Genomic DNA, 27,985 nt, shown 5'->3' on the forward strand with positions numbered 1-27,985 from the left:
ATAGCAGTTTGTCTTCACGTCCTGGATGTTTAGCTTCTGACTGAATTGCTAATCACAATGGCTTCCTAATGTCCTTGAGCTTATATGGGTACTTGGGTGACATTCATCATCAAGGATAGTGAAGGTAATTCATATTTCAAAGCATCGTCTTGAAAATGTCTTGGCAACTTGTTAACTCAGATGAGACTGTCGTCATTTTCAATATCCCATTATGGCTGACGGTGAGTGCATCCCAGGAGTAACAGAAGCATTGGCTTTGCTCTTTTTCGGGCTTGACCTATGCTTGCTTTATTAGTGTTACCTCCATTTGTGGTTTCTTTGCAAGAATCATTTTAAGCCGCTGGTTTACTGTCAGAGGAAGAAAGACAATGACATCTACACATTCACTTTACTAGATCTGAGTAAAGGGCAACACGGGGCAATGTGCTGACAGTGAACAAGCAAGCCGAGGGCCACTCTGACCCTCTGAGATGTGGGAAGTCCCTCGATCCTCAGGAGACCTTACTTGGGTATGGTAATGAGGGGCTGTCTGACATACAAACTGACGGAATGTGCCAGGCTCAATCCATACTTTCAAATTGGTATAGCTTAGTTTCTTTCTGATTTTTAGGAAAAAAATCGAAATAGTTTCTTTTTGAAAGCACTGGATTATCTTGTGCACCCTCCAGAGTGTAGTGGGCCATCCATTTTAGAGGTCACTGATCTAGTGGGAGGAGCACCAGCCTTAGAGGGAAATTCCTCATAAGACTGTCATGTGAAAAGCCGTGCCAAAGGTATTTGAAACTCTAAGTAGATCACTGCCCCTCTGTCTTCCTCCCCATTTTTATACCTATATATTTTCCTTTAAAGAAAAAGTGGGATGCATTAGACAGAATTGTTTTCCCCCAAAAGGTTGTTTGCTTTGTGGGCTCATCGTAACCTTTCCTATGGACTCTGAGAATCACCTCCTGAGTGTGCTCTGCCTGTGTCCCCAGCACCTTCTCTTCTGCCCCGGGAGTCTCAGCACAGTGGACTAGATCAGAATTGCCTCTGACCTCATCTGGAATATTCCAGACCTAGATGGCCAATTGTGGATCACGGTTGGCTCCACTCCGCTCATCATTTCAACATGAACCCACAGAAACCCGAGTCCTTGTCAGGAAATCCAAATTTCTTGTGACCCCAGAGGCATGGAGATTCTGCATCTGCTGCCACTGTTCTCATGAAGCAGCCATGATTCATACAGCTGTTCTTTTATTAGTAACAATGGAAACATTCTCCTTTATGTTTTGCCAGAACAGACAAAGTCCTCTTGAGCAAACCAAATCTATCTCTGGGATTTGCCAGGACTGTGTCATCAGCCTGACTCTCCACAGGAAAGAGAGAAGGGAGTGAGGAAAGAACATAACATTGAGTGTTTCGTGTATGCCAGACTTCGTGATCTGATCTGCACATTCAGGTATGTTATATTTCATTTACCAGGATCCAATCATCAACAACAAAGACACGCAAATCTTCCTCTCTCTGCTTCCTCCAGGGGAAAGAAACCCTCCTTCTCTCCCTCTGTCCCTTTCTCCCTCCCTCTCCAGGCCCATGAACCCATGGGACCTCCTGTTTCAGGCCTCCAACACCTGATCCTTCTGCCTAAGGCACAGAGTTTAGACATGTGCGTGTAACCGGACGTTTTAACTGCTTTCTCTCCCATCAGTAATACAGGGCATTTTATTCTCTCCATCGTGGTTTCTAAAATAATTGCTTTCATTGCTTCCCATCACATAGCAAGATGTGACAATCAGAAATGATTTCTTTTTGAGGCCGGCCAGTGGCGTAGCAGTTAAGTTTGCACGTTCCACTTTGGCGGCCCAGGGTTTGCTAGTTCGGATCCCAGGTGCTGACCTACACACTGCTTGTCAAGCCATGCTGTGGCAGGCATCCCACATATCAAAAAGAAAAAAATAAAAATAAAAATAGAAGGAGATGGGCACGGATGTTAGCTCAAGGCCAATCTTCCTCAACAAAAAGAGGAGGATTGGTAGGGGCTGGCCCCGTGGCCGAGTGGTTAAGTCCGTGCGCTCCGCTGCAGGCGGCCCAGTGTTTGGTTGGTTCGAATCCTGGGCATGGACATGGCACTGCTCATCAAACCACGCTGAGGCAGCATCCCACATACTACAACTAGAAGGACCCACAACGAAGAATATACAACTATGTACTGGGGGGCTTTGGGGAGAAAAAGGAAAAAATAAAATCTTAAAAAAAAAAAAAAGAGGAGGCTTGGTGGCAGATATTAGCTCAGGGATAATCTTCCTCAAAAAATGAAAAGAAAAGAAATGATTTATTTTTTATAATGACAGTAAAATGTGAGAGTCTATATATGGATGACCAACTCTATCGGATTTATAGTCTTATTTACAGTGAAAATAAAATCTAACATAGCCCTAAAGAACTAGGCTGCCCTAGGTAGCAATTGCATCAAACCTGAAATATGAGGAAGAGGTTTTGTTTATTGTTTTAAATGAACACCTGATTTCAGGGACCTGCTCAATAACAGGAGATTAATAAGGATGTTTCCTCATACAAACAGTGAAAACTCCAACATAAATATTGTGGGTTCTGACCTCCAGCTTCCTTGTAAAGTAGACAACTGTACTCCTGCCACCACTGAGAAACTGTTCACAGCCAAGGGTCTGAACAGATGGTGACATTATTTACCTGCCAGGTCTGAAACGATCATGTCAGCCCACATCTGTCCCACCCGGGGAAGTCTTTCACCGTTATTTTGAGAAAAGTGCCCACCAGGGAAGCAGCTCTAGAACATTCTCTTGCTTTGTGGCCAAGTTTAGGTATGGTCAGAAGCAGACGTCACAGAGTTTTCAGCCACCCTGTGAGCCTGCATCCAGGAAGACTGTGAGGCTCACGGCAGCTTGCTTTAAGATGGAGCCCTTCCTCCTGAGCCATAGCTTTCCTCAGAGAACCTGCCTGGGCCTCAGTTTCCTCAAATATCAGATGAAGGAGTAGAACTAGACAACTGTGTCTTGCATTTTAACGTGTACACGAATCATCTGGAGGCTGTTCAACTGCAGATTCTAATTCAACAGGTTTGAGGTGAGGCCTAAAAGTCTGCGTTTCTAGCAAGCCTTTGGATGATGCCAATGCTGCCGGTCAGTCCACGGACACACTTCAAGTAGCAAGGAGCTAGACGACTTGTAAAGAAATTTTCAGTGCTGCAGTACTTTCCTATTCAAAATGATGCAAAAAGGTTAAGCAACAAATGTTGCAACATAATATAGAAAAGCTGAGTATCTAAAGATTGAATCTCTTAACAATAACCCAGCTCAGCAGACTGTCCAAACTGCTTTGTCCAAGATTGTTAGTAGTTTAGTTTAACAAAGCACATAGGTCCCCAAATGTCTACACACTTCTTTGCTTTTTTCCCCATGAGCAATTAAGATGAAATTATTTTTTTACAATGTTGTTGGCTTGGGACAATTCAACAATTAGCCCCCAGCTCAGACATCCTGAGGCCTGAAGTTTAATTCCGGGAACCGTTATCCAAACTGGGAAAAAAAAAGAGAGAGAGAGAGAAGTGTTTAAAACTGATGAGGATCCTAGTTTAAAATAAAATTTGTAATTCTCGGAGTGAGGATAATCGTTTCCCTTTTCCCAACTTAACTTTTGGGTGGAAGGAACAGTTAGCAGAGGAGAAAAACAACCCATCCGAATGCATTTGGCAGCGGTAAGGCGACACCCAGCCCTCCTTGGTGGGTGAGAACCCGGCTTCTGCTACTTGTGAGAATTTATAGAAACTTAACCACCTGGGACAGATGATCATTGTTTTGTAGAACCCCAGGGGAGGTAAGCCCATTCTTCTCCATAATTGGCAAGAAAAAGCTAAAAAGGGAGCAAATTATGGGTATCTTCTGGGAGGAATTTGTAAATCCAGGAGTGGTACCAGGGCCTGTGTGTTCAGAACTGGCTGGGGGTGGGAGGATAAAGGGAACACAGAATAGAGAAAGAGGGTGTAAAAATGTGTGCAAGGAGTCTTAGTCAGTGCACGTACTTTACAGCTTTCTCCAAAGGACGCCTCTCTAACTGGAAGGGGTGCCAATGCCTCCAGCTAGGACCAGCCTCACCTGGATGCCCCAGGAGTGGCCCGTGGGCTTGGCATGCCCAGGGCCTGAGTCAATGAGAGCCAGGCCTCAAGTGCTGCTGGAAACATCTTTTCCATTAGCAATTAGGCTTTTCCCTCATTCAATGCGCACACCAGGTGTAGCAAGGCCACCAGTTTCCCTGGCTTTCTGGTTCCTCAGTCCTCTCCTCGTCCCAGTTGGAACTCCATGCTAGCCTGGCTTTGGGGACTGACCTGCTCAGGGCCTCCTTTTAAGGGCCCCCTTGCTCTTCCGGGCCAGCTGAGTACTCTAATCAAGGGATCTATACTGATGGGTAGCACATTTAATAGCATTATTCCTCCTAGGAAGAGCTTGCATTTTAACAGGGTCTTTGAAGAGTGAGGCAATGCCCTACCCCCAAATAGTGACTCAGGTGATGGAACACAATGAACAGGTAGAAGAAACATGATGGGGTGATGAACCGAAGGTGCTTTATCCACCCATCCTACCTGCAGGACTAGGGTGACATCAGCCCAAGTTTTGGCCAAGTTAAACGGTACCCAGGCCTTTGAGACAGTGCTGCTTTTCAAAGTGGCTGGTTTTATCACCTCCACCTGTTGTTGACTGGAGAGGGTTAGAGGTGGGAGACTTCAGGTTAGGGCACTGGATGAAGCCTCTGGAGGCCTGAGTTTTGGGCTTGCCTCTGCAACTCACTAGCTGTGAGATCTTGGACAAGTCACCTCGCTTCTTTGTACCTGGTCCTGGTCTGTAAAAGGAAGAGACTGAACTGGGTCAAAAGTTTTCAAAGGTTTTGTTCATTTCATTCTTTTTGAGGAAACTCTTTCTTTAAAAGGAATCTCACACACAAGTCCAACTTGCAAAGCAGATCTAAGTGGTGTGTTTGGTTAGGTACCACCAGATGCTATAACTAACAAACCTCAAATTTTCCACGGCTCGATCATCCAGTGCAGTAATTCCTGGTGGGCTTTCTATTTCATGGTGATGGAGGGACTCACACTCCTGCCATCTTGTGGCTCTGCAATACTCTAGGCAGTGGTTCTCAACCGGGGACCATTTTGTCCGCCCTCTCCCCCCAAAACAGGGGACATTTGGTAATGTCTGGAGATATTTTTGGTTGCTACAATGAGGGGAGGTACTGCTGGCATCAAGTGAGTAGAGGTCAGGGATGCTGCTAGGCATCCTATAATCCACAGGATAGATTCTCATAACCAAGAAATATTCAGGCCCAAATGCTAATTGTGCTGAGCTTAAGAAACCTTGGTCTGGGTCCTTAAGTTCTGCATATGCAGCCAACAGACAGGGACAGAGGGCTGAGAAGGGCTGGCGGGAGGCTCCGACAGGCCAGGCCTAGAAGTGGTGCACGTCACTTGTACTCACATTGCATGAGCTAGAACTTGATTATGTGGTCATACCTAACCGTGGGGAGAGGGGGCAGGGGGAGATGTGATGTCTGACTGAGTAGCTACTTCCCAGGAACAATATGCTACACAAGGGGGGAGCACGAGGAGCTGATGGACAGCTAGCTGTCTGCTCCCCAGAGTCTCAGCCAAACACACCTAATAACAAAGATTAAAAGTGGTGCAACCAGATGACTTAAACAGCAGTAAGGAAGAACTGTGTAGGGCCTTGCTACCCAAGCTTGGGAAATACCTGGGAGTCTACGAAGGAACCCCCCCAACACCATGCTCATAAAAAGCATGGGGATAGCCAACCTGCACTACTACTGGGGCAATCACAGAGAAGTTCTCCAACACATAGACGCTTTCCAACAAAGACGCACATGGAAATCTACCACCTTCTGTAGAACTGCATTTCCCACTGAAGGGGGGCACTGGGGCTGGGGCTCATGGAAGGCTCTCTTCTCTATCTGAAGAGCAAAGATGAATATAGTCAAACACAATACGAGGATTAAGAAACACAGTGGATTTAACCTATTTGCCTCTCAGCCCAGGACACAGCAGTCAATCTTTTCCCCAGTTACTATCACTAATCAGACAGTGGCCCAGTTTCAGAGGACACAGGCAGTAAGAAGCACGAATGAAAGGACAGACAAATTGTTTTAGGTTTTCAGAGGGAAACTCAATGAAATAAGTCAAAATATCTGAACCTGGACCTGTTTCTGCTTCTGACAAGAGTACTATGGAGAGATACACTTACTCTTCCCAGCTTGGCACCCTCATTGATCAAATGTGGAAACTGGCCTGGAGCAGCAGTTTGCAAACTGTGTCCTGCGGAACCCCTTGGAGACTCAAATGGAACAAGTCAATGGGGATTAGTCTCCATATCCAACTCCACTTTTGTCTGTCTGACACACCACACTTCAGTGTAAAATTTTGTTTAAACAAAGGATTCTTTGGCTAAACAACATTTGAAAATCCCTGAGAGAGATCATCACTCATTTCCAATTCTAACATGCCATGATTACTCCACATGACTAAAACAATCTCAGTAAAAAACTCTATTCACCCCACAATAAGATGATTTTTTTACCTCTAAATTTGAAATTACCATTGAAAAGGCAAAATTAGATTGGCTCAGTCCTTTAAGCCTCTCTATATATTTGTTAGGAAGATTTTAAGTCTTAAAGTTAGTCTCATTCAGGTAGGAAAACACAATGATGGGGCGAGCCCGGTGGTGTAGTGGTTAAGTTCACACACTGCACTCTGGCAACCTGGGGTTGGTAGGTTCGGATCCTGGGCATGGACTCATTCCTGCTCATTAAATCATGCTGTGGCAGCATCCCACATAAAATAGAGGAAAATTGGCATGGATGTTAGCTCAGCAACAATCTTCCTCAAGTAAAAAGAGGAAGATTGGCAGCAGATGTTAGCTCAGGGCCAATCTTCCACACATACACACAAAAATAATAATTAAAAAACATAAAAATACACAGTGAGCCCCCTCAATGCCCTAAAGAGAATCTTGGTAGATTCTAAATAATTATTAGTTAAATTGAATTTTAACATATCAAATATAGATAATCTTGATGTCAAAAATCCATAGTAAATTTGCTTTTTAGTGTCATCTCTGAAAGGTATTCTCAAGCCCAGCATCTGCTATTATCAACCAAGCGGTCCTTCTTCCTGTGCCAAGACCTGGGGGAACTGTCTGTTACCAATCACTCCACCAGGATAAGCTTTTAAAACACCCCAACACAATAATACTCTTATTTTCCCATTAGGAACCAAGATTTCCTTCCATTCATAGTTGGATTTCTCCCTGTGACCTTGAACCTGCAGACCCTGTGTCCTTGGTTGATGCCATTCCTGAGCTAGAAACCCAGAAGAACAAAACAGAGCTCCCTCAGTATCTAGCATGGTTATTTGCACACAACAGATACCCAATAAATCACTAAACATTAGTGTAAGGCACATGTGACAAAGATCAATAGGTGTAAATCAAACAATTTAATTCCATTAGTTACTAACACTTGGATATCTATGCAGTTCAATCACTTTTTTGTGTGTAAACAAAACGTACTTCTGGAAACTCCTCAAGTAGGAGATTTTGCTCCACCTTCCAGCAGCAGCAATTACTTCTCACTTTCTTTCTTTGATCACAATCATTGCCAATGGGGCTGCCATTGGTGACCGCCCCCTCCCATGACTGATAGGCATCGCCATTCTCCTCCACAAACCACTGAGATTACAAACATAAATCTTATTACTCTTAGCCAGTTCCCCAGTCCCACCACAAAAACACCAAGAGTAACCAAGTCCAGAGAGGTCACTCTGGACCCTCGTTAAAACTCCGATCCCTGCTACCAGAGCAATACAACTGGCCCTTATCTGGGTTACGATGGCCTCTTAAACCAGTGATGGAAAGGTCATAGGAACGTCAAGTGAACTGGCAGAAGTAGTCAATGTTTTATGGATTGGTGAAGATCCTAAAATTGAAACACATTCCCTATTGCAATTCTGTTTGTTGCTCTCTCTTCCCTCAATAGGAAGACCTCAAGGTAAGCATCGTGTCTATCATGTTCACTCTTAGGTCCCCAGATCCTAGCACCATGCCTAGCACTTGGTCCCTGTTGAATGACTGGATGGATAAAAGGAAGACAAAGTCACTTGGTGAGCCTTTACTAATACAGCGTATAGTGATTGTTGTTAGGACAACAACCTGATTCTCTAAAAGAGTTGAAAAAAGGTAATATAGTTCAAGTTCATATGGCCTTCTGCAGTCATTGAGTATTTAAAAGTCCCCTTCCCGAAAATTAATACTTTTCAGAAAGAGGAAAATTTTGAAGAAGTTGACACTAAATGATACAGGGAAAGATCAGTGTATTCCAGATGTTTTATAAGCCAAGTCAACTTGCATTCATTCATTGAAACAAAAATCTGACAGACTTAACGTTTGATGCTTCATTGGAAGATCACTGGATGGACCAATGCTTTGTTTTGTCAATATGCATGTTTTGTTAAAAAAGCATTGATTGACACCATTATTTCACGGCACCTTCATAAGTAATGGAACACTGCTCCTATGAGAGCTCAGTGTAATAACCAATACTCACAACAAGAATTCTAAGCGATGAGGCAAAGCATATGTTAGGGCTTTCTACTAAGGCAGGGACATACTTAAAATTGTTTTCACCCAGAAAATAGTTCAACATTACAGGGTTATGTTTTAATTCCCTGTTCACCATGTTATTGGGGAACACCTCCTTCTCCACTGATGCTGATAGAGTACCATTGGAACAATAAGAGCTTATGGCAACATGCCTTTATTGAGCTCCAGCCAAATGTCAGAAGCTGTCTGGGCAGTGGTGATGTTGAAGTCATTAAGATATGGTCTCTGCCTTTAAAGAGCTCACAACCCAATGCTGAGAAACCTGTGTGTTGGATAACTAGAATTCCGTACCAGACCTGTGATGACTGCGGTGTGGAGGAAATGCTGTCAGCATACAGGAAAGAGGGTGTAATTAATTTTGTCTGGGGAGGGTTGAAGAGGGTTTCTCAGAAGAAGTACAGTTTTAACTGGGTTTTGGTAGAGGTCCTGGGTAGTAGGGAAGGGGAAAGAATCTAGACCTTGGAAACACCAAAAACAAAGGAACAAAAGAAAAGAAAAAGCTGTGTTTTCTGTTCATGGAACAGTCACAAGCCCTGTGTGGCTGCAGCTTGGCTGAGTGGGAGATTGGGGTGGGCAGGATGGTGGAACATAAGGCGCGAGAGATAGGTTGATGTTATACTCTAAAAACCCCCACTAAGAGGTTTGGCCTTCAATGGCGGCACCACAAACGGCTTTCCATGAGGATGACCAGTGGCTCTGCCAAGGTGGGCTTTATATACCCCTCCTCAACCAAGCATCCATCAGCCCCCCCACAGCTGCCTCGAAATGAAACATATAATGAAAATAAAAGAAGATGTGTTTGCCTTGTAAGCACACATTCCAGACAAGTCCCCTAGCTTCTGCTGTGTCGCTACCCCTAAATATATAGAAATTCAGGAGCCGCCCCTGAGAGCTTCCATAGTTCATAAGGTTGGGTGTAGACAAAGTCAAATGTGTCTGGAATGAAGGAAAACCTAGGAGGTGGCTTGTCTTCCTTATTTTAGTCATGGCACCAAACCAAAGTTAGCTGTGGGCACTGAGAGGAAAGCTGTCTGGGAAGCTCATTTTGGATTCAGTTTTGGGGGCCAGGGATCTTGTCAATTATCCCCAGGCTCCTCATGGCATAAGCTGTACATATTGGCAGTGAAATAGCTGAGAGCCAACTGTGTCACCCCAGGCAGCGCTAAATTAGATGTACAGTGCATCTTCCACAGCTATTAATAGCAAGGAGCCTGGAGCCAACTAGAAATCCGTCCATGTATTAAGGAAATGAAGTGCTCTTAAATGTGTAAAACATCACTATCTGTCATCCATAGGCAACTAAATAGAAAAACACAGCTGAAGAGCATCTTCAAACTGAACTAATACTCCTCTGAAGACCCTCAGTCTCTAATAAACTGGAGACTTAGCCAAAGTGATGGTTCTGGTTCTGGTTCTAGACACTGCCTGGATAAAGAAAAGTGAATGTGAAGGATGTACATGAGTGCACAGGAGCACATTATGTAAGTGCATACGTTAGTGATGAATTCCAGTGCAAACTCCTTGTGAACTGATTAAAGAATGTTTAAGCAGGGGCCGGCCCGGTGGCGCAGCGGTTAGGTTCACACGTTCCGCTTCTTGGCGGCCCGGGGTTCGCTGGTTCTGATCCCGGGTGAAGACATGGCACAGCTTGGCACACCATGCTGTGGCAGGCGTCTCACGTATAAAGTAGAGGATGATGGGCATGGATGTTAGCTCAGGGCCAGGCTTCCTCAGCACAAAGAGGAGGACTGGCAGTAGTTAGCTCAGGGCTAATCTTCCTCAAAAAAAAAAAGAATGGTTAAGCAAAAATGCTGCTTGGTAGGCCGTGTAAATCACAGCCTATAAAAGAGAAAATGCTTTGCAGTTTAAGCTAACTATGTGATTTTTGCTATATCCAAAGCTGATACATTATGATGTATATAAAAGTAGATGCATTTTCAGTTTTAACAAAACCAGACACCATGAAACTTTTAGCCAATTTGGCCAAAGTCTTCTATGTCATTTCTTTCATTTTTATTTGTGGGGAAAATGTGACCTTGCAAACAGCAGCCACAAAGAAAACAGGACAAACTACATATGTGCAAAGGAAACTGCAGGTCAGGGTGTGATTTTTTTTAATCTAGCTACCTTTGTAGAAACAAGTGTGCCTACCATTCATATATGTCAACTGTATTTAAGTAATGTTTGCAAAGAAGTTTAAAAAGCATTAATTATAATCATTGATAATAATGCTTAAAGAGCTACTCTTAGAAACTATGAAAGTAATCTAAATGTATATCAATAATATATCAAAACAAGGTTATTAATGTCTTTTAAATATTAAAAGGTATTAATTCTACGTAGTGACTCAGGCATTATTACACTCAGAGCTAGTGAAATCTAGTGACTAGAGTGACAGGATACCATATTTTAATATCTTTAGTCCTATTTATGTGTCAGACTACAGTCTCAGAGGATCTAAATAGGATATTCAAATTTATTTTCAAATCACCATTTGTTTTCCCTTTTCTAATTTTAGCCTGCACAAATCTTTCTGATTCACTCGGGTCTCTGACACACAGTTGTGGACTGAGGGCCAGCTGGCCAATGTAATCCGATCAGCTTCCATCACTCAGGGCAGCTGTAGCCTGAAGCTGCTAGACTGACAGGGAGCGCTGCGCATGGAGGTCCGAGCCACACACTGCTTCTCGCCCTCCCAACAGCCGCCCCTCTTCCTTCCTTCTAACACAGGGCTCCTCAATCTCGGCATGGCTGAATTTGGGCTGGAGAATTCTTTGTAGGGCCAACTGTCCTGTGCATTGTAGGATGTTTAGCAGCATCCCTGGCCTCTACTCGCTAAATGCCAATAGCAACCCCCAAGGTATGACAACCAAAAATGTCTCCAGACGTTACCAATAGCCCCTTGAGCTGGGGGCAGGGGGGCAAAATTGTCCCTGGATGATAACCACCCTTCTTACAGAACCTGGTTTATGATCTTGTCTCCCTGATTCTGTGAGCACCCATGAGCTGTAAGGCAGACAGCTTCTATTCTCAGCCAAACAGAGTAAGTCTGCACTGGCCCAGATCAGTGCTGGTTCTCACACTCCCCTTCCCAGCTCTGGTTTACACAAGGCATGTGACAAAATTCTCGCCAAGGAGACGTGAGATGTGTGTGAGGAGGAGTTTGCTGAAGGACCCCAGTGAAAGGATTCCTCACTCTTGGGTGTCCCTTGGGTATACTACACACACACACACACACACCCCTTGGGTAATATATATACATACACATACATACATAATTATATTTGGGTAATATCTATACACATATATACATATATATTTGGGTAATATACATATGTGGGTTTTATAATTGAAATAAAGGAAATAGAAATACAACTAAGGGAAAAGAAATAACAGAATGAAAAAAAGGGAGGCAGGAGTGTAGGTTTGTTAGGGCTGCCATAACAAAGTATCACAGACTAAATGACTTAAACAACAAAAATTAATTTTCTCACAGTTTTGGAGGCTACAAGTCCAAGATAAAGGTGCCAGTAGAGTTGGTTTCTTTGGCTTGTAGATGGCCATCTTCTCCCTGTGTCTTCACGTGGTCTTCCCTCCATACATCTCTGTGTCCAAATTTCCTCTGCTTTTGAGGACACCAGTCATATTGGGTTAAGACCCACCCTACTGACTTCATTTTAATTTAATTACTTCTTTAAAGACCTTATCTCCAAATACAGTCGCATTCTGAGGTACTAGAGGTTACAAACAACATATAAATTTAGGTGGGGACAAAATTCAGCCCATAACAAAGAAAGAAGAAAAGGAAAAAGGGAGGCAGATGAGAACAACAAAAAAAGGGAGAAGAGGATGTATCAGTTGAGAATGATAGAAATTAACAGTAATAAAATAGAGCTTTGCTTTTATCACTAACATTGTCTAAATATGCGTGGTTTGCTAACATTGTTTCAGCTGGTAAAAAATGTCATCAAAGACCAGGATGTTTTACTATTTCTACTCTGCCACCTTTGGACTTTTCATTCTAATGCTGGTTGCCTCAGGGTCACAAAATGGCTGTTGTAGCCCCAGACATCATGTCTGCCTTCAAGATAGGAAGACAGGGAAATAGGCTTATACCAATGATCTTCCTCTTACTCCTATCTCCTTTATATAGAAGCAATATCTGTCTCGAAAGGCCCCCAGCCTATTTCCACTTATGTCTCATTGGCCATAACTGAAGCATGTGGTCAGCCCTGGCTGCCAGGGAATCTGGAAGAGCAAATATCTGGCTTTCCAGAACCTTTTGTAACAGGTAGCAAGGAAGAAGAGGGTTGAGATAGCTATGGGACTAGTCAATCAACCATGTTTATGCAAAGGAGAGAGGAAAGAGAAAAGAATAGGAGGGGACTGGGGAAAAGACAAGAAAAGGAAAATCATCTGCAATCATTATTAATTACTGTATATAAAAAAGCAAAGTTTTCATACACAGGCCTCCCCAGGGTGTTCCTCTAGCGTACTGATTAGCTATTATAATATCCAACAGCTTATTTTAGTGTTTAAATGATTTCTCATCTTTTGGCTAAACACACAAAATGCATTTAATGATTGCCTCTGGATAAGGAGTTGTAAATGTACAATAAACTGCATCTCTCCAGTATGTAACATAGTACCTGGCACATAGTAGGGACTTACTAAATATCTGTTGAATAAATGGATCAAACCCATCCAGATCATTGTGAGAAGAGCACAGAATGACTACTTGACAAGGCATCATTAGAATTACTTCGTTGTGAGATCTTACAGAAATGCAAATTCTAGGGCCTCACCCCAGACCTACTGTGTCAGAAGAAGGCAGAGTTAATAATCTGTGTTTAAAAAATCCCGCAGGGGTGTGGATGTACACTAAAGCTTCTGAACACATACACACACACACACACACACCACTAAACTGTCCCTGCCCTTCATAATTTTAGGACTATGAATATTGTATTTATTGCAATTTCTCTTCTGTGTTAAATTGGTCATCTGAAGATAATATTCTATTCTAAGGATACTGTTTAAATTTCTTAAATGTTAAATTATGACATATTAAAATGTAAAGAAAAGTACAGAGAAAAATATAAAACACTCACATACATACTCTTAGGATTTAGCAAACGTTAACATTTGCCATAGTTGCTTGCAGGTCTTTTTAAAGTTGCTAGGTCCAGCATTGTTTTCTTCTGTCCTTCCAACCCTCTCTGACATCTCGTCTCTATTCCTAAGCATCCTGTGACCTTTTCATGTTGCTTCCTAAACATCTAGGCTAAGAAACCACAGCAGGTGATGGAAATGCCTGCTCCCCCAGAGGGCTAGTCGATAGCAACTTCCATCACCTGGAGCTTTATGACCCTTCACTTAGGCTCCAGTGATGTATCCTGAGATTGGCTTCATTTTCCGACACCCATGAGGGAGGTTGGGAGTGAATCGAACTGTCAGTATCACATGCTACTCACCCAAAAGGCAACTCTAAATTCTTTTGCCTCTTCTTAAGTTTAAGAACAATGTTCTTCCACACGAGACCCACCAGACAGAGAGAAAAGAAGGGAACAAATTCAGCTAATGGCAATGGTACTGGGAGTGGCGAGTTCTAATTCTGGCAGTATCACGCGAGGTACTTGTTCTCTTTGCACCTTTTATTCCATCTAACGGAGGAAAGAGAACACTACCTGACTCTTAAATATAATTAAGTTTATTGAGTACTTCCACCCATACCTTCCCATTTGATATTACCATTCGATGACAACTGATAGCCTCACAGACTGTCCTGTTGCCCACTGTGTCCCGAGCACCCAGCATAGTACTTGCTACACTGTAGGCCCCAACTAAACGTTTGTTAAAGGAATGAAGGACAGCAGGATGCCTGCAGTGGCAGCTCCAGAATTTGCAGGAAGGCAGGACCGGGGAGGCAGTCTCCTTCGAAGGGAGCAGGGAGAGCAGTGCTTCTCCAAGGAGCCAGTCTGCAAACTGTTAGTTTCTCTCCTGCTCTAACTTCTTCCTGGAGAAAGTCTGAGTATGAAAAAAACGACAGCTGATCTAAACAGAGAACTGAGTAACATGCTTGATTCACATTCTACTTCGAGTTCTTCATCTCGTTGCAGACCCGTAACAGAGTCCTTGGGTTGGATCCGCGGGAACAACACTTGGAGGAGGCCTGGGCCATAAGACCTAACTCAGAGCTGCGTGTGCTCTGTGAGCACTTGTCACTTAATTGTGTTAATTAGTTTTGGTTATTTGGTGATGTGGATGGATATTATAGGATAGCTAAAACCTCCTCCCCACAAGCCACTGAAGCTTAAGGAGTATACATTTCAAATAACCTTTAACTGCAAAATCCTAGAGTAATACTTTCTATTTTACTGCTGCACAGGATAGAAGCCCTTCCACTGAGTAGGAAGGAAGATGGCATTTGGAGGGAAAAAGCCTTTGACATCTGTTGCCATGTTAAGTTAGTTGGCCCAGTTCTACTTTCATACAGGTTTTCCTACAAGTTCCTCCTGCACCAGTGACATCATGACCCTGGATTGTTCTGGCTCTATTTGGGTGAATTTCAGTTGCTTTATAAAGATTTTCTAGTGCCTAACTTGGCCACCAACTCATCCCAGCCTCCTCTGATGATGTCAGGACAGAAGAGCCTCAGAGGCTAGGACTCCATCCATGGTCATTCTAGGCCAGCAGTCCTCAGACTTTAGCATCATCAGAATCAGAAGCTCCCAGGTGACACTGATGCAGCCAGTCTGGGAAGCACACTCTGACAACCACTCTTCTCGGTACTCAACAGAGTCCCTTTGCAGGGGGCCTCCCCTTCCATTCAGAAGCAGTCTTTTTGCATACTTACCTTGATAGAGACTGCAGCTTGCCTATCAAGTATCTATTATCTTTTTCTTTTTTCCAGCAGGACCCCCATTTTATGAAAGCAACAACATACCTAGCTTTGAGAACGCTGCATTTTTCAGACTCCTTTCAGCTACAGATGTCCATGTGACACAGCTTTACCAACGAGATGGAAGTAGAAGTCACTGGGTGGCACTTCTGGAACAGCCCTTTAAAGGGAGGTGGCTGACTATTGCTTTGTTGGTGTCTTCCACCAACAAGTTTGTCCACCAACAAGTTTGTCCACCTCAACTTGCCCATTCTCCTTCCCCTTCTTTCCTGAAATGTGGATATGATGCTGTAAGGGCTTTGGCAATCTGGGGACCACAAATGACAAGCAAATGCTAAGGATGCTTGAATAGACAAAGGTGCCTGGGTCCCTGATGACATCATGGTTGTCATGCCAGCTCTGGACTGCCTACCTCTAGACCTATGACTACGTGAGAAGAATAAAACCCCCAATTTATTTAAGCCATTGTTTTGGGATTTGTGTCATTTGTAGCCAATGAAATTCTTAACTAGCATGTCTACCATATTAAGACCAGTGCTAGTTGTGGAGATGGAAAATATATGATATGTTTCCTTCCCTCACAGAGTTTATGGTACAGCAATGAAGACAGAAAACAGACGCTGCTCCTGGGTGAAGGTGAGACTTTATGGGCCTGAAGGCTAACAGCAGCCAGGACATGTCCCAGGCATTCTGAGAAAGTGTTTTAGAAAGACTTCGATCAAGGAGTAGAGGGTGGAGTGAGGTCTGAGGCTGAATTTAGGTATCTTGAGATAAGACAGTTTAACTCCAAGCATCTAAGCTCATGAGAAACAGCGATGCCACATGAAAAGAGGAGGCTGCAAATGTTCAGATCTGTCACAGGGATGGAAAATGGGACAGAACTATCTATGGTGCAAGAGGGAAATGAGGAGCAACAAGCATCATGAAAGTCTAAGAAAGGCAACGTCTTGAGAAAGAAGAGAAATGATCCAAAGTTGACGTAAACAGACTTTGGAAGTTGGACAAGTAATGCTGAGCAAGACAATGTGTGGTTTTGATGGGGGAGACCAGTGCTTTGGAAACATTTTTAAAGCCATGGAGCCCTTGTTTCAGGAAAGTATCATAACAAAAACAGCTAAAAAGGGAGCTATTCTGGTTAAATAACTCATAGAGAACTCATAGGTTCAGCTAGCAACCTCCCCTCTCCCATTGCATCCCAGAATCTCCACAGAGCACCAAGGAGCTACTGGGACCAACTTATAGGGGAGAAGATCAAGGTACGGCTGGAAAAATGGGGTGGTTTAGATATCATGAAATAATTCAGGGGTGAAAGAGCAAGAGAGAACTTGAAAAAAGTGTTGCTCGACGATTCAAGAGATCTGAGTTCTAGGTCTGCTGAACCATTAACTCTCAGACTGAAGCAAGCAAGCTGTTGGACCTCTCAGAGGATCCATATTCAAGGTGCTTTCCAGACCTAAAAGCGTTTTATCCTAAGTTTGGAGAAGCGGAGAAGTTTAGAAAAGAAGAGGTCATAGTCCCCAGAGACTGTGGGTTTTACATAAAGAGTGACATTGAAATGGTCCTAAGATTTTTAGTGTTCTCTTGTTCTTTGCTCAGAGAGACCTGGTATTTGTCCTTTTGAGGGCAGGTCACTGAAGAGGCCGTAGGCTTCAAAAGAGCCAAAGGAGTGTCACAGGACTTGGCATCGGCCCCCTGCCCTACAGAGGAAGTCTCGCTGTATCTGGAGTCCTATCTCCTCTGGGCTAACTCCCAGAAGCACTTCTCCCTTGGGCTACTACCCAGATGAACCCTGAGTCAAGGCACTTCCAAGATACAGGGAGATGGCTGCCCACATATGTAGCCAGGACACACCAGCTGACCTGCTGTGTAAATGAACTTAACATAGAACAAATTGCTTTCTAATAGGTTTTTTGTCAGCAAATGATGAGGGAGAAGAAGTACAAACGTGTGCAGAGCCTGTGAGGAAAAAAAAAGCTACATACCTTTTCTAAAGAAGAATTGGGGTTAATGTTTTCCTTGAATGCAAGGTTACTCAGAGAGGAAAAGGAATATGCAAATCTGTGGGTTATTGGAGGACTCTTGGATGCTTTGACAAAAAACAAAACAAAACAAAATAATATCTTGAGCCATTATAAGATAAAGATAAAATGTTGAAATGCTTAGAACAACTTTTATGTCTGTTGTACGTGAGCTTTCTCATTAGGTAGCTGACCTTATACTTTCAAATATGTGTGAAGCAGAGGGTAGAAGACATGCTCTTCTGATTTTCTTTTTTAAGTTAGGTCTTTGGGAGTTAGATAAATCTATAAATACAGAACATGACACCTTCAATAAAAACAATACCAGTTTCAAGGTTAGAGAGCCATGTAACGAGTAGACCTAGACGAACAGTTCTCTCAGTGTCCCCTGCAGGGTGTTAATAGGGTTTAACTGGGAAAGGATAAGTCCCATGGTAAATAGTATTTGAGAAATACCAGATTAAAAGTTCTTGCTTTTTTTAACTTCAAGGCAACTCAAAGCCTTGTATATGTTTTAACGTGCATAGCAAATCTTAGAGCAGGAGATCAAATACGAAGCATTTCTCAAATTTATTTGATCACAAAACCCTTTTGTATCTGGAGAACCTGGAGAATGAGATTAGTGTTTCTTGGCTTACATTTTGGGAAATGTCGAACTAGATAAGACAAATCTGTGAACTGCTATAAAGAAAGAAAGGAGTGAGGGAGAAAGGAAGGAGAGGAATGTTGAAATGCAAAACCTTAGGTGATTTGAAGTCGCAAGCATCTTATAGAATAAGTTGTCCATGCAATATTTCAAGGCATAAAGAGAGGGGGAAGTATGTCACTCTAACTAACCTTTTTTTAAAAAATACAAATAGGAGGTGTGATAAAAAACATTTATCATCACCCACAGGTCTACAGTAGCTTGCTCTCCTGTCTCATTTACTTTAGAGAAAAAATAAACTAAATATAAATAAGTACACTAAAAATAAAAATAAAATAAATGATGGCAACACAATGTCAACTTATGAATAATCAATCTCCATCTTGGATTTGCCCCTGAGAATTGACTGGACCCACCTACACTCCAAACACTCACTCTGCACATAGGCAAACTGCAAACACACCTTAGTATTCTCAGCAGTCACTCAGGACCTCGTGGGTGCTTTGGGTTACCATGGGTCATACCAGGTACCTAGTAAGCACCCAGAGTACACTGTCTCATGGAATATCTGAAGCAACTCTGGAGGCTGGGGCATTGGTTTCATTATATGGATAAGGAAGTGTAGGTTCAGTGGATGCTGAGAAACTTTTTCAAGGGAGTTATATCTGCCGGACTCAAGTTCCTCTTCTAATCCTACATGGTATTGTCTTTTCACTTCCTTACTCTCCTAACTCCTTCTATGCCCCTCGAACTTCCAGCCTCTGTGATGCCCTTGGTCACCCAACCCTAGAGCTTGTATTGACCTTGGAACTTTGCCTTTCACCACTGGATGTAAGTGTGGCTTGTCCTATGATCCAACTCACTCTGGGAAACCAACCTACATCATCAGCGACTTGGCTAGAACCTTCTCCAGAACAATGGGTGTTTGGGACCTCAGGCCACAGGGAGTGACTCACTCCCATTCAGTCTTTATTTTTGGGATAGATCAACCATTAGACATAACTTACCAGAAACCCAGTTACTGGGAGAAGTGAGGAAATTAGGTGTCTAAAAGATCAAGGAACACATTTTGGAGCTGGCCCTTGCGGTATTGGAGCAGTGTCCAAACATACATCAGCTGGAATAGAGGTCACGGCCCACAGGCTTGGAGGAGTCAGACAGGAAATGCAACAGGACACCGTGGTCTGCTGTGGTGGGGACTGTGGCACACGAGAGTGTGTGTGACTTGTCCAAACTGTTGACTATCGTCAGCTTTTGTCGCTGAGTTGGGAATGCAAACTTAATGATGCCTGGTATCCCCATTCAGAAAAACCCGAAGTTTTATGTAAATTTTCTGAGACTTTGGATTGTGAATGGGGCATATAAAACATATTTGTGGGCTAGTCTACATCCTCTGATCTAGAATACTGACCGGGAAAATAAGTAAGTTGCTTGAAAGGCAGCAGAGCATAGCACTTAATAACAGGAACTTTGGAGCCCGATTGTCCCTGTTAAAATCCTGGCCATCACTAGCCACTCACTAGCCATCCTGTAACCTCTCTTTGCCTCAGTTTCCTCATCTGTAAAATGAAGGTAATATTAGTACCTACTAATAGAGTTTTATGAACATTAAATAAATTAACATCTGCAATGTGCTTTCAACAGTATTGGGCATTTAGTAAAGTGCTAAATGAGTGTTTATTTAAAAATTTCTAAAGAACATTCCCAAGAGAGCCTGCCCAAGCCAGCTGTATACCTCCACACCTCCTGGATGGAAGAGATGTTAACATTTCTCACTTGGGCTTAAGCTCGCCTATATAGAAAGACATTTTGGAATAAAAGATTCCACAAAAATAGGTAGGGAGACATAAGGAAATTTCAGTATGACATTTTTGGTGGCAGAGCCTAAAAGACAGAGGGACTTCACTATCCCAGCCCTAAAATCTGATGGTTTTACATAGAAATGAGATTTGAGTTGATAACGTTTTTCTTTCTGGTCTAAATAACCCTCCCCAAGACTTGGCAATTTTAAAAGAGAGAAAGCAAATGGTTCCTCCTATACACAGGAAAAACAAATCACTGTTGAATTTTCGAATTTGAACTGAACTAAGTTGATCTGTAGGTTTTTGGTGGGGACATGGTGGAAAGTTAGGCACAATGGCTGGGGAACTGACGCTTGTTCTTTGCTAACAGGCAGGAAAGGAGCTGCTGACCGTGGGATGAAAGCTCATAAGTCTCCTGTCTTCTCAAGAGACAATTAACTTCCATCTGTTTAAACCTCCCCAGGGGACCCCGGCATCCCATTTAATCTCTTTTCCACCAATCCAGTGTGAAGTTAAGAAAACCAAATCCATTTGAAACACTAGCCCTCACACATCAAAAGTCATGGGAGAGGCCTGGGTGACCTACAGGTCACCACATGAGACACAAAAGAGGAAAAAAGGGACTTTTAGGAACAAGTGCTGCTTCGAGGATTATAAGTCAGAGACTTAACATCTGCGATGGCCAAAGAGCCAGGCGGAGCCCCACAAGATGATATAAAGTACACTAAAAAAATGTAACTTTTAGTTCTACTTGCTGTTTACTCAGAAAGATGAAAGCATTCCCTTGTGCCAAAGAGGTCTCTCTGGGTGGTTTGAAATAGAGTAGCAGGCGCTGCTGGGGACCCCAGGGGACCCCTCTGAGGGTCTGGACGTGGAATGTACACCAGCTGCTGGCCCGGAAACAAGTTTTGGTACCTGAGGACAAGCGGCCTCCTTTCCTTTAAACAGATCAAATGATTCTCACGATGGCAAGACTGGGGACTGCTTCCAATGTGCTTTCAAACAATTTGGTTACTTGCAACCCAAGACATAGGACAGCGTTTGGGGGAGAACTGAAATCTGGAAGGGTGCAGGAGAGGAAGCTCCTACATTCACTTTTCTCCTGCCCATAAACATATTCTCCTCCACTAACGGCCTTTCCACTTCCTCTCATATCCTGCATTTTATCATTCTATTTCTAATTTCCCTGGTCTCTCCAGCAAGCCTTTTCTTATTCTTGATGCTTCATTCCCTATAGCATAAGACCAACAACCAATCAACAGTTTATTTAAATTCAAAATTGTATTTTATTGCTGAATAAACATATAGTTTTTCCAGTCAGCCATAAAATAACATATGGGTCTTATGCTTAAATGCAGGGCTACACAGTCGTTATCCTGGAGTATAACAACATGTTTTGTTGCAACATCATATGGCTTTTCCTAAAATTTCATAAGATAACAGATTAAGACTGGGCACCTGTATCAGCCTTTTAGGAATTTACAACATTCATGCATTCACCTTATACAGCAAACCTTAATGAGTACCTACGTGTACCAAGCACTATTAGTACTGGAGATACTGAGATCCATTATGTAGTCACTGAGCTAGAACAACTAAGAGACGGGTGTGTCCCGCAAAAGTAGAGCAGTGAGGGTGGGGCTGGGCAAAAGTACCTTGAAGTATAGAGTACCTTGGAGGCAGGGGTAGAGGGACGAAGCGGAATAGTCACAGAAGACAATGGAGATGATGTTCAAGCTGAACGTGAAGGATGAGTAAGTTTCAGGCTAAGTCAGAGGGGACTGGCACCCCTAACAGAGAGAACAGCAGTTGCAAAGTGATGGAGAGGGAGTGACATAGCTTGTTGCAAGATCTTCCAGTTACTAGGTCTGGCTAGAACACTTGGGAAAGTGATGAGAAATGAAGCTGGACAGGTAAGCCTTCATGAGTCAGCGCAGGAAAGGTCACAGTAAGGGAATAGAGATCATAATGAAGGAGATAGGAGCCGCTCAAACACTTTACATGTCTCTGGAGGCAGTTAGAGGGTAAAAGGGAGGAGAACCAGATGGAAGGCAGGCATATCTGTTAAGAAATTATTGTTTTGATGTAGGTGAAACACAGAAAGGGTCGAACTGAAGCAGTGGTGATGGGGATGGCATAGAGAGATGACTGGAGGAGACATTTAGAGAGAGTGAGAACAGTGACACTAGGCTAAGCGACTGATTATTGTTCTCCTATATCTGGTTCTCCTCTAGGCACATAGGAGGATGATACTCTATTCCCTTGCTGTTGGGTAGGACCATATGACTAGTCTAGCCAACGGACTGTGAGCAGAAGTGATATGTGTCATTTCTAAGCCAGATCATTTGTTTGCTAATGTGAGATCCTCTAGCTTTATCTTTCCTTGGAGGCATACGCTGAGAAGGTTCCATAAGATGAGAAGCAGCCTGGAATGCTGAGCCAACACATGAATGAGGTACCCTGGTGAGTCGCTTGGACCCATAATGGATTTCACGTGGGTGAGAAATACATTTTCACTGTGTGAAGCCACTGAGATTTGGGGGTTGTTTTCCTACAGCAGCATTATATAGTCTATCCTGACAGATTCGGTCAGTTGTATTTGAGAAGTAGATACACTCAAGAAATGGATACTTAAATTTATTCACTTTTTATTTTTATTTTTTTTTAGTTTAAAAGGTTTATTTCTTGTCATTATTTCCATTCTCATTTCACATTTGTTTCAAGTTTTAACTTGTATGGTCTACTCATAAAACAACTGCCTTTTATGAGTACATGGATAAGCATGGTTCATTCCTGTTCTCGGCACGCAAAAACTCAGCCACTCTAGGCTCCTTCTGACTATATCAAAGATTGAACATCCACTTCAATGCCCTTTACACTTTTATGTGATTTATCCTGGAGAATGTTTTGCATATACTTGAGAAGAATGTGCGTTCTGTTGCTGTTGTATGGAACGTTCTATATATGTCTATTAGACCCATTTGGTCTAATGTGTGGTTTAAGTCCAATGTATCCTTATTGATTTTCTGTCTGGATGACCTATCCATTGTTGAAAGTGAGGTATTAAAGTCTCGTTATTTCCATATTGCTGTCTATTTCTCCCTTCATATCTGCTAATATTTGCTTTATTCATTTAGGTACTCCCATGTTGAGTACATAAATATTTACAATTGTTATATCCTCTTGATGAATTGACCCCTTTATTATCACATAATGACCTTTTAGTCTCTTGTTACAGTTTTTGGCTTACAGTCTGTTTTGCCTGACGTAAGTATCGCTCCCCTTGCTTTCTTTTGGTTTCCATTTGCATGGAATATCTTTTTCCATCTCTTCACTTTCAGTTTATGTGTGCCCTTAAAACTGAAGTGAATCTCTTTTAGGTAGCATCTAGGTGGATTTTTAAAAAATCTATTCAGCCACTCTATGTCCTTTGATAGGAGAATAGTCTACTTACATTTAAAGTAATTATTGATAGGTATGGAATAACTATTGCCATCTTTTTGATTGCTTTCTGGCTGTTTTATAATTCCTTTTGTTTCTTTCTTCCTCTCTTGCTGTCTTCTTGTGTGATTTGATGATTTTCCTGTAGTGGTATGCTTTGATTCCTCTGTCTTTATCTTTTGTGTATATACTACATGTTTTTGCTTTGCAGTTACATGAAGCTTACATAAAACACCTTATAGTTATAACCATCTATTTTATGCTGATAACAACTTAACAGTGAACACATACAAAAACTCTATATTTTTACATCCCCATTCCCACATTTTATGTTTTTTAATTACAATTTACATCTTTGTATATTGTGTATCCATTAACAAATTATTATAGTTATAGTTATTTTGAATACTTTTGTCTTTTAATCTTTATACTAGAATTATAACTGATTTACTCACCACCATTACAACATTAGATTATTCTGAATTTAACTATGTATTTACCTTTACCAGTGAATTATATTTTCAAATGTTTTCATGTTACTAATTAGCATCCTTTCATTCAACTTGAAGAACTTCCTTTAACATTTATTATAAGGCTGGTCTAGTGGTGATGAAGTCTTTTAGCTTTTGTTTGTCTAGAAAACTCTTTATCGCTCCTTTAATTCTGAAGGACAACTTTGCCAGGTAGTTGGCAGTTTTTTCTTTCAGCATGTTGAATATATCATCCTATTCCTTTCTTGCCTGTAAGCTTTCTGCTGAAAAATCCACTTACAGTCTTATGGGGATTCCCTTATATGTAACAACTTGCTTTTCTCTTGCTGCTTTTAAGAATTTTTCTTTGTCTTTACTTTTTGACGGTTTAATTATAATGTGTGCTGGTGTGGAGCTCTTTAACTTCATCTTGTTTGGTACTCTTTGGGCTTCCTGGAACTGGATGTCTGTTTCTCTCTCCAGGTTAGGGAAGTTTTCAGCCATTATTTCTTTGAATTAGCTTTCTGCCTCTTTCTCTCTCTCTTCTCCTTCTGAGGCCCCTATAAAGAATATATTGGTCCACTTGATGGTGTCCTATAAGTCCCTTAAACTATCTTCATTCTTTTTTCTTTTTGCTCCTCTGATTGGATGAATTCCACTGCCCTCTTTCAGTTTGCTGATCCTTTCTTCCACTTGCTCTAATCTGATTTTGAACCCCTCTATTGAATTTTTCAGTTGAGTTATTGTATTCTTCAGCTCTATGATTTCTGTTTGGTACTTTTTATTATTTTCTTCTCTTTGTTGAAATTCTCATTTTGTACACACATTGCTCTTCTGACCTAGGTGAGCATCTTTATGACTGTTATTTTGAACTCTCTATTTAGTAAATAACTTATCTCTATTTCATTAAGATTGGCTTCCGGAGATTCACCTTGTTCTTTTGTTTGGAACATATTCCCCTTTTCCTTCATTTTCATTACTTTCTGTGTTTGTTTCCGTGCATTAGATAAAACAGCCATCCTTTCCAGTCTTGATAGACTGGTCTCATGTAGCTTGTCAATTAGCCTGGCCCGAGCTCCTAGTTTCCTCTCAAACCTTGCAATTGTCTAAGCTTCTGTCTTTGTTGTTAGTGGCTTCCAGTAGTTGAGGGTATGCCAAGACCCATTGGTGTGCCAAAGGGGAAGACCGCAATCAGCACTAGACACAGGCTGATTAGAAGCCCAACCTTCAGGCAGCAGCTGGGAAAGTATGCAGTCAAATTCCTTCCAGGGATAAACTGGGAGATGGGAATTTTGGCCTGCTTCCTCTGCACTGTGGATGCTCAAGCTTAGATGGGATGATAAAGAGAAAGTGTTTGACAAGTTAAGTTTGAGATGACCATGGCACATCCAGATCAAGACATGTCAGGGGCTCAGATGAAATGCGTAGGCTAATTTTAGAGTCACCAGTGGAAAGGTGGAAAATGAAATCATGAGTGTAGAGAAAACATGTCATATAAGAAATACATTAGAGGGGAAAAGGGAAGATCCCTGGAACAATGAGAGGCCAGAAAGATAGAAATAAGAAAGACAATGCTGTCTTAGAAGCTCAATGATTTTAAATGTCTATTGCATTGTTGATGCCACATTATTTGTTTCTAATTATAAGGTCTTAGCAATCATTTTCACTTCTTTCCTTTGAATCCCAGAGATGATCAAATCTTTATGAACACACACATTCACACTTCTTGCTGTGACATCCTCAGGGCTTCATCCAGGCTGTCACTGGGTTTCAAATAGTCTTTGCAGGATAGTAGGGGTTCCCTAGAGGCATCTTGGAGATAGGAAAATGTGAAGAATGGCATCTCAGCCCTACTCCTACAATATATCCTATAGCAGCTCTGATCTTATTTGTTTCTATATTGGCCTTTTGTGTAAATTTTTATTTGAGGAAAGGGTTTTGCTATTAAGAAAAAAACAGAAAACTACTAGTCCAGGTAAATTAAAATATCATAATTTATTTATATAAATATGAAATCTTATGGGATAATTAATGAGCAAAAAAATTATCCCCTGGGGTAGAAAATCCTCCTTCTGACCAAGGTATAAGGGGCCCCTGGAATCCACGGTTGTCCCACTTCCCAGCCTTGTAACTTGTCACTCTTCACCAAGCCAGACTTACTCCCAAAACATATCATAAACTCTCAAAGTGTTGTGTCATGACACACACAGATTCTTTATGAAGGATGGCCTACTCCTCTACCTTCCAGGACTTGCTTTTCCTTTAAGAGCCAGTTCAGATGTCTACCTTCAATGAAGCCTTCTTTAACTCCCTCCCCACGCCTCACATAAATTATTCTTTCCAGTGTGCTTATACTTTTAGCACCTCACTATTTCTCTGTGGTAATCTGTTTTATATATTTCTGATGCTCTTCCCCACCAGTCTGTGACTTCTTTCACTTCTTGGTCCCAAGTGCCTAGTAAGTGAATAAATGAAGACAGTATCAAAATCACTTATGAGCCAAGCATTACTACCGCAAAACAGCGAATAAATAATAGGATGCCAGGATTTGTTTTAAATTTTAACTTGTACTTACTACTCAAGAATGTCCAACTTCCTCCTCTAACCCTGTCTCCTTTTTGACTGATAGTTCTTTTGGTTGAGATAGTTTCAATAAAACTTATTTGGAGGCACAATTATTCATTTTCTCTTTGGCATGGTGAATTTCCAAATGGGTCCCATCCCAAACACAATCTAACACCAAGGCAGCCAAGATGATACAGATGCAAATATTTACTCACTCAAGGACATTCTGACTTCTCTCTCCTACAGAATTCTGGCTTTTTACTAAGTTCTGGTCTTCAAGAATAAGGTCAGAGGAAATAATATAATCTTGGCTCCAGACTTTTCTTCTAATGTCATTGATCCTGCTGTTATACTTCCTACACCAGCTCCAAAATCCTCCTCCATCTCCAAAGGAAAACGGGGTAGAGATTTACATGCAGAATAGGGCAGCAAGTCAAATCCTGGTGTTTGTTGAACGGATGGAGGCATGGAAGAAATGGAGGTGAAAGAGGGAGAACAAGATATAGTTCTTTTCTCCCAGTGTCAATAATTCTCCCAGCTTCAAAGAGTTTTGGAGAAATCGTGCTAAGTCAACTAAATTAAAGCAATTAGTAGGGTGATCAACTCATTTTGGTTTGCCAGTTTCAGCACTGAATGTTCCACATCCCAGAAAACCCCTTTTGTATATATTTTAATTTACCTATGATGAAACCACATAATCTATAATGAACTTATTGAACAAAACACATTAAAAAAGATGGTAGGCTAGATGCTTAAACAATGGCTTTCAACTTTAGTGGGCATAATAATCACCAGAAAGACTTGTAAAAATGTAGTCCTGGGCCCTGCTCACAGCTCTGATACATTTGGCTTCAGTAGGACCCAACATTCTTTATTTTAACAAACACTGACACTTCCTCCACTCCCACCAGTAATTCTGATACAGCTGGTCTGAAGGCCATTCTTTGAGAATGATTACTCTAGGGGAGCTGTGGTAGGCAGAAATAGGCCCTCCAAAGATGTTCACTGCCTAATCTCCAGAACCTGTGAATATGTTAGGTTACATGGCAAAGGGGAATTAAGGTTGCTAATCAGCTGACCTTAAATGGAAGATTATTCTGGGTTATCCAGGCAGGTCCAATACAATCACCAGGGTCCTTAAAAGCAGAAGAGGGAGGCAGCGTAAAAATCAGGAAAGGAGATGTGATGACAGAGGCAAAGTCAGAGTGATGTGATATGAGAAGGATTCAACTGCTGCTGGCTTTGAAGATGGTGGAAGGGAACCATGAGACAAGGAATTTGGGTGGCCTCTATAAATGGAAAAGCAGGGAAACATTTCCCCTAGGGCATCCAGAGGGAAGCAGCCCTGCCTATACCTTGATTTTAGCTGAGTGAAACCCATTTTGGATTTCTCACCTCCAGAACTGTTAGATAATAAAACTGCATTATTTTAAGTCATAAAGTTTGTGGTAATTTGTTACAGCAGCA

General features: G+C 42.0%; 1 protein-coding gene and 1 long non-coding RNA gene across 11 annotated transcripts in view; one reads left to right on the forward strand and one right to left on the reverse strand.

Moving 5' to 3' along the window:
* The window catches only part of NCALD (neurocalcin delta), a 389,622-nt gene that overhangs the window by 107,376 nt on the left and 254,261 nt on the right, over positions 1–27,985 (reverse strand). The gene's annotated exons all lie outside the window — the stretch shown is intronic.
* Positions 1,303–18,604, forward strand: LOC139085262 (uncharacterized). The gene is made up of 2 exons (XR_011543482.1): positions 1,303–1,438; positions 15,592–18,604. It is a non-coding gene; the product is annotated as an uncharacterized lncRNA (long non-coding RNA).

Source organism: Equus przewalskii, chromosome 8 (genome assembly GCF_037783145.1).
Source record: "Equus przewalskii isolate Varuska chromosome 8, EquPr2, whole genome shotgun sequence".
Lineage (NCBI taxonomy): Eukaryota > Metazoa > Chordata > Mammalia > Perissodactyla > Equidae > Equus > Equus przewalskii.